This window comes from Acanthopagrus latus, chromosome 12 (assembly GCF_904848185.1).
Source record: "Acanthopagrus latus isolate v.2019 chromosome 12, fAcaLat1.1, whole genome shotgun sequence".
NCBI classification, from domain to species: Eukaryota; Metazoa; Chordata; class Actinopteri; order Spariformes; family Sparidae; genus Acanthopagrus; species Acanthopagrus latus.
The window spans coordinates 20370672-20377979 of NC_051050.1; the positions used below are offsets into that span (position 1 = coordinate 20370672).

At 39.9% G+C, this 7308-nt stretch overlaps 1 long non-coding RNA gene across 2 annotated transcripts; it reads left to right on the forward strand.

Annotated features, from left to right (window-relative positions):
* Positions 1-502: 502 nt before the first annotated feature.
* Positions 503-3562, forward strand: LOC119029945. 2 transcript variants are annotated; one of them, XR_005078136.1, is made up of 2 exons: positions 503-2739; positions 2857-3562. It is a non-coding gene; the product is annotated as an uncharacterized LOC119029945 (long non-coding RNA). The 2 variants fall into 2 exon arrangements; XR_005078137.1 differs by having other exon boundaries at positions 503-2706.
* The last annotated feature ends 3746 nt before the right edge of the window (positions 3563-7308 follow it).

Below are 7308 nucleotides of genomic sequence, written 5' to 3' on the forward strand. Positions count from 1 at the left end.
GTGTGATTTACTGTAACCTCGCTATAAACAGTGTCATCCCTCCGTGCAGCAGTGATTGATGTGCCCAGCAAGTGTTTTGTGTTTTGCGCCACATTGTCACGCCATCATACATTTCAATTTGCTTACTGCACAATGACAAAAGCGCTGAATACAATGGAGGGTTGTTTGCTTGGCTGTGGTGAGAATCCCCCCCCCCAAAAAAAAGTATTCAGGACTAAGCGGAGGGAAGAAAAGATGACTGAATGACGTCAAAGCCACATGGCCTCATCCAAAGGTCGTAATGATAATGTTCTTATTTTGACAAATCATTTAAAAAAAAACATGAGACAGCTACAGAGCTTGTAGAAAGGTGCAGAATAAGTATCTCTCTTCCATAAAAACATTGTTATGATAGTGAATAAATAATTCTAGAATGTCTGTGGGGTCCAAAATGATTGTTTGTTTCTGAAAAATAACATGAAAGAGTTAGAGGATGTTAATGTTGGCTAGTGTCAGGTAATTACATAAGCTAGTGTTTGGGATGTTTACTCCAGCTAGCTTTTGGGATGTTACTGTCAACTTGTGTTAGGTATTTACATTAGCATTAGGGATGTTGACGTTTGCTAGTGTAGGAATATTAATGTCAGCTAGCATTAGAGATGTTACGGATGTTAATTTTAGCTAGTGTTGGGGGATGTTAAAGTTATCTAACATTAGGGATGTTATCATCAGCTACCATTAGGGATATTAATGTTAGGTGGTGGTAGTCATGTTAATGTTAGGAACCATGGTGATGTTAATGTTAACTAGCGTTACAGATGTTAATGTTAGCTAGAGTATTTACATTAGTAAGTGTAAGGATGTTAACGTCAGCTAGCATTAGGGATGTTAATGTTAGGAACTGTAGTAATGTTAATGTTAACTAGTGATCGGGGATGTTAATGTTAGCTATTGTTGGAGAGTTAGCTACTTAGCTAGCTAGTTAGTTAAAGTTAGCTTGCATTAGGTATGTTATCATCAGCTAGCATTAGGAATGTTAATGTTAGGAATCGTAGTGGTGTGAAGTTAATGGGAAGTTAATGTTAGCTATTGTTGGAGAAGTTAAAGTTATCTAGCATTAGGTATGTTAGGTGGCATTAGAGATGTTAACTTTAGCTAGTGTTGGGGGATGTTAAAGTTATCTAACATTAGGGATGTTATCATCAGCTACCATTAGGGATATTAATGTTAGGTGGTGGTAGTCATGCTAATGTTAGGAACCAAGGTGATGTTAATGTTAACTAGCGTTACAGATGTTAATGTTAGCTGGAGTATTTACATTAGTAAGTGTAAGGATGTTAACGTCAGCTAGCATTAGGGATGTTAATGTTAGGAACTGTAGTAATGTTAATGTTAACTAGTGATCGGGGATGTTAATGTTAGCTATTGTTGGAGAGTTAGCTACTTAGCTAGCTAGTTAGTTAAAGTTAGCTTGCATTAGGTATGTTATCATCAGCTAGCATTAGGAATGTTAATGTTAGGAATCGTAGTGGTGTGAAGTTAATGGGAAGTTAATGTTAGCTATTGTTGGAGATGTTAAAGTTATCTAGCATTAGGTATGTTAGGTGGCATTAGAGATGTTAACTTTAGCTAGTGTTGGGGGATGTTAAAGTTATCTAACATTAGGGATGTTATCATCAGCTACCATTAGGGATATTAATGTTAGGTGGTGGTAGTCATGTTAATGTTAGGAACCAAGGTGATGTTAATGTTAACTAGCGTTACAGATGTTAATGTTAGCTGGAGTATTTACATTAGTAAGTGTAAGGATGTTAACATCAGCTAGCATTAGGGATGTTAATGTTAGGAACTGTAGTAATGTTAATGTTAACTAGTGAACGGGGATGTTAATGTTAGCTATTGTTGGAGAGTTAGCTACTTAGCTAGCTAGTTAGTTAAAGTTAGCTTGCATTAGGTATGTTATCATCAGCTAGCATTAGGAATGTTAATGTTAGGAATCGTAGTGGTGTGAAGTTAATGGGAAGTTAATGTTAGCCATTGTTGGAGATGTTAAAGTTATCTAGCATTAGGTATGTTAGGTGGCATTAGAGATGTTAACTTTAGCTAGTGTTGGGGGATGTTAAAGTTATCTAACATTAGGGATGTTATCATCAGCTACCATTAGGGATATTAATGTTAGGTGGTGGTAGTCATGTTAATGTTAGGAACCAAGGTGATGTTAATGTTAACTAGCGTTACAGATGTTAATGGGAAGTTAATGTTAGCCATTGTTGGAGATGTTAAAGTTATCTAGCATTAGGTATGTTAGGTGGCATTAGAGATGTTAACTTTAGCTAGTGTTGGGGGATGTTAAAGTTATCTAACATTAGGGATGTTAATATTATCAAGGATGTGCTGTATGCACATATATTTTATGGGTTTTTTTTTCCTGTTCTTTTAACATTTTGAAACAGAGAATGAGAATGTTGTAAAGCTGTTTTGCTGCAAAGCTCCAGAAATGATTTATTGGCTACGAAACTTCATCCCTTTCCACTGACTTGAGGGTCAATATTGATTGAATTTTCATATTAGGGTGAGCTGTTGCTTTACAAGTTTTTGTTTTTCATAAAGTCAAAGGGATTTTTCTCAACCTGGCACCTAAAAAGTCCCTGTTAATAATGTCTTATGCTTTATGGAGCATTAATAATAATCAGTTGCAACATGCCAACTGTGGCTGTTTAACTTCAGGTAAAGCATTATACAAGAATTCTGAAAAACAAGGTAGAGTAGTTCTGTAGTTTCTCCACACGAAACTCTGGCAGTATCAACAAATACGAAAAAATCTATTGACATGAATGTAAATTACAACCTTAATTTCCTTCCTTAAATTACATGTAGCAGCCAGATAAAAAGAAACTGCCTCTGTCGGCCTGCCAACAGCTTTACAGCGCGCCATAAAGCGGTCCGGCGGGGGATTCTGTGGCGTTGTTCAACTCCCACCAGAACCCACAACCACAACCTGGAACACAACTTTTACAACAGCTAGCAAATTGAGAATAGTGATTTTCCTATAAAAGCCCTCAAGAACAGGGGAGCCTGGATGCAGAGAGTTTAATGAGAAGGTTTGATGGCTCTCCCCGTCAAACAGACCGACTTCCCTGCCAAACGCTGTTCTCTCTTTTTATTTGTGTCGGTGTTCGAGTAACTGATTAAACATACCAGAAACCTCGCGGACGGGCTGCCAGCAGTCCCCTCGCCGCCTCCGAGTGCCGCAGTCGTAAAACCTGACTTGACAGTGGTCTCGTAAAGCAGACATAATGCTGTCGTAAACATGTCACGACACCTGCCATAAACATTAATGACTGTTTATGAAGGCGGATGATGAATCGGAGGCCTTTTCTGGAGGCCGTTCAGCAGGTTGCGGCTGGAGAATCACAAAGCCGTGTTATGATCCAAACTTTGGCAGGCGACTCAAAACAGCTCTGTGCTTCGCAGGATGCAGTCCAGCGAAAAGTCAAAGCAAAGTCATCAAGTTCAAAGCCAAGCAGCTATCTGATTTATCCTTGAGTCTGCAATTAATGATAATAAAGCTCGTTCTCGCTAATCTCACCGTCTAAATATTGAAAAACACCCGACTCGCCACGCCAAACATTTCATCATCACTGTCACCGTCTCTCATGCGCTCATACGACCAGCTGGATTGTACGGCGGCTCGGAGGGTCAAAACACAACAGCATTTAGGAAAACACAACATTTTGCATAAAAACCATCAATGTTGTTGTTGTTGTGTTTTGTGAAGTGCTGTTGTGTTTTCCAAAATGTTGTTTTCTCCAGAATGATGTTTTCCAAAATGTTGTTGTGTTTTCCAAAATGTTGTTGTTTTTTTCCACGTTGTTGTTGTTGTGTTTCCCAAAATGTTGTTGTTTTCTCCAAACTATTGTTGTTTTCCAAATTGTTGTTGTGTTTTCCAAAATGTTGCTGTTTTCAAAATGTTGTTGTGTTTTGTGAAATGCTGTTGTGTTTCAACCCTCCGGGCCTCCGTACTTTGGCCGGGTCAAACACCTTTGCATAACAGAGTGTCAGACAGCATGTGTGCGGCTGATGGAAACATGTAACTGCAGAATCACAGGCTTGGCGCTCAGCGGGCTGCGGAGGAACAGATAGCTGTAATCCCACTTTCCCACCAGGCGGTCCAGCATGCCTGTCTGTGGTACTTAGAGATAAACATCGGCGTGCACTCTGCGTGACCCGGCACACACCTGCTGAGACAGGCTCTGGCATATAAACACACACGCACACACACACACATGAATGCAGGTGCAAAGACAGCAAAGACTTCTTTATGAGCTCTGTCAAAGTATGAATTATGGTACACGGCATGACAGTTTGTATTTAAGTGATGTCAGCAGATCCAATAAGGCTACGCGGAACAGATGTATGTGAGCTTTATGTACTTTGTGTGCTGTGCTGTCAGACGTCCCTAAGGGGACAGTCTAAGACAAATGTGTTGGTAATTTACAAGTGTGCTTAAATACCCATTATTCTTTCCTCCGCGAGCTTTCTCAGAATCTGCTGCGCTCATTTATCATCAGCCACACTGAGGCGTGCACACACACAAAACACGGGAGGAAGAAAAATGAGTAGCAGTGCCAGAGTTGTCGCTGTCGGGACTGCGTCAGCGCGGAAGCTTTAAAGGATCATTTCAGTTTATTATGACGCACACGGTTGTTCAAGCTGTCACTGGTGATGGTGACGTACTCAGCAGATGGAGATCCGGGAAGATGGCGGCGGCTTTGCTGCAACAAAGTTTGATGGTACAAGATGTACAAGACAACTTTGCTGTTTTGGTTAACTCTCACTGTTCTCATGGTGTTGTGTTTGGCCTAAGCAGATGATTATAGACTAGTTAAAGTCTTGCCACTCTGCAGCCATTTTGGCATATCCCATGGAATTTATTTCAGGATGAAGAAGTTGACATATGACTAAAGTCAAAGACTCGGTTCATTTGGTCCGAGTCTCATTTTTTCTTAGGCAAGTCAAGTCTGAAATTCTCTTTTTTCTGTAGATGTAATTCTGATCAACAGTAGCTTAAAGCGTTAAAGCATAATTTCTGAGTTTGTCTTTAAAAGCTGTAATAAACTCTATATTATTGGATTTAAAAAACATCGGCTAGATGATGCATCATTCATCTGGAGGCCGGCATGTCAGTGGTTTAGGAGAGAGGAGAAAGTAAAGAGAGTGGGTCACTCGTCTACACAATCACAGATTTGACTGTTGCAGGCTCTAGGACGGGCATATAAGCTGTCAATCAAATGGAGCACATCTCAGGATCTGTGGTGTTGAGGGACAATGGCCTCTAGTGTGAACTAAGGATTCCAGTTTTTTGCTGTTTCGTCACCAAATTGGTTAAAAATGATGCAAATCATTACTGTGCGCTCTTGTCCAACATGAATGGCTAATATTTTATCTTTGATTTTATCTTTTTGCCTTCAGTGATCTGTCTCGCTCTTATAATGTCTGACTGAAGAGACAAATATTTTCCTCAGGAGGTGGTGGAGACCAAAAACTGAGCTAGAGGAGTGTGAACATTTTTACTTTTTAAGAGCCCTTTCAGGCTAAAATTGTTATCTTGCTCACCCTAACCATACAGCTGCAGATCACCAGATCTCTTGTGGATTTGGGAAGTAATGATAAATATTTTATTCAGTCAACTATAAGTAGTTTTTTAAACAATGGACCATAGATAAATCTTTACAAATGGCAGAAACATGTATGAGTAAAGTGATTTATCTCGTTACTTCTACAGCAGAGCTTTCAGACCATATGGTAAAGAATATCTCTCTTTAAATAGCTTATCTTTGTGCTGAAATAGTAGCTGTGTGTGTGTCACTGGGGCTCGGACTTGCACTGCCCTTCCCTGCGGCCTGGCAAGCACTTTACAAACAAACGTAAGCAGTTTATTGATAGGGTAATCCTAGACTGATTAATGGCCCAATAATCAGCCGTAACCTGCAATAAATCAGCCGCTGATCAATACAGCCTGTGCTCTGCAGCCGTGGCCAGATCATTACCATGTCACTGTATATCTACCATTAGCCCGGGAAAGGCTGAGTGCTAGAGGAGAGGAAGAAAAAGTGCTTCCTTTCTAATGTGTTGGAAATGGGATTGATAGAGAGGTCATTTTTTTCAAAATTTCATTTGTCTGGCCGCCCGCCTCGCTCTTCTTCCAGTCTGATTAATGACTGAACAGCACAAGCGGTGATAAAGATGGAGAGGGGTGAGCAGGATGTTAAATTATGATAATGACAGCACAATTAATGACAGCGGGAGACATTATTCTTCAGGCTTTTTGGCATATCACAGCCTTTAGTGGTGCCGAAGATGTACAGTGTCTTGATGCCATTAAAGGTATCTCCTATAGACAGAAACCTGAATCTGATAGTCTGAAAGAACATGGGTATCTACTGAGAAACAAGTAAAAACAACCGACTCTCCAGAATTAATGTTGGTAATGAACATTTCTGAAAACCAGGGATGTGTTGTGACAGTGCTCTGCTGGTAGTCTGGTTAGGTTTAGGCACAAGAATTCACATTTTGGATTGAGATACCTGGTTTGGCTTCCACGATGCTAGATGGGCAGAAAACACTGCGAGAAATTGTTCCGCTGGTGTCAAACGTGTTTCCTCATTACAAATATCCAGTGGTTTCACACTGAGTCTTGAACAGCAGTCACTGGCTTGCCAGCACCCCCGAGGGTAAGAAAGGCTTCACAGCTCTAATAAGAAATGTTGTGTTAAAACTTGTCAGAGGTCGTCTTTCCTCCTTGAACCTCTGTGAAACATGTGTTGCAAATATGTCGTCTTCCTCTGAAACTGTAAAAACCATCAACACCGGCATCAACATGTTGGGCTCTTCTTTGTGTTTACAGGCGGATCACAAACCAACTTTAAAGCTGTGAACCGCCGCCTGCTGCACCAGGGTACTTTCGCCTCAGATTATCAGTTTTATTTAACTGAATTATTGGTCAATACAGATAATCCACATGTAAATCGATTGTGCTTCCCTTAAAATAATCACCAATAAAGAAAATTATCATTAGTTGCCCTTTTGTACAACATAATTAAAAATAACTTCCAATTCAACTAAATAAAACTGTTAAATGCTGATTTTACACTAATGCAACAGCCACAGAGGAAGTTTTTACCACTTTTAGGACTTTTCCTGATTCTACTCTCATGTTGACTTAAGTAAGAATTTAAGAAGTACTTTGTGAGTTATGGTGATCTTGTTTTGGAGGCGAGTGAAAGAAAAATGCAAGACATTATTGATACTTACCTTTTCTTTTGGCAC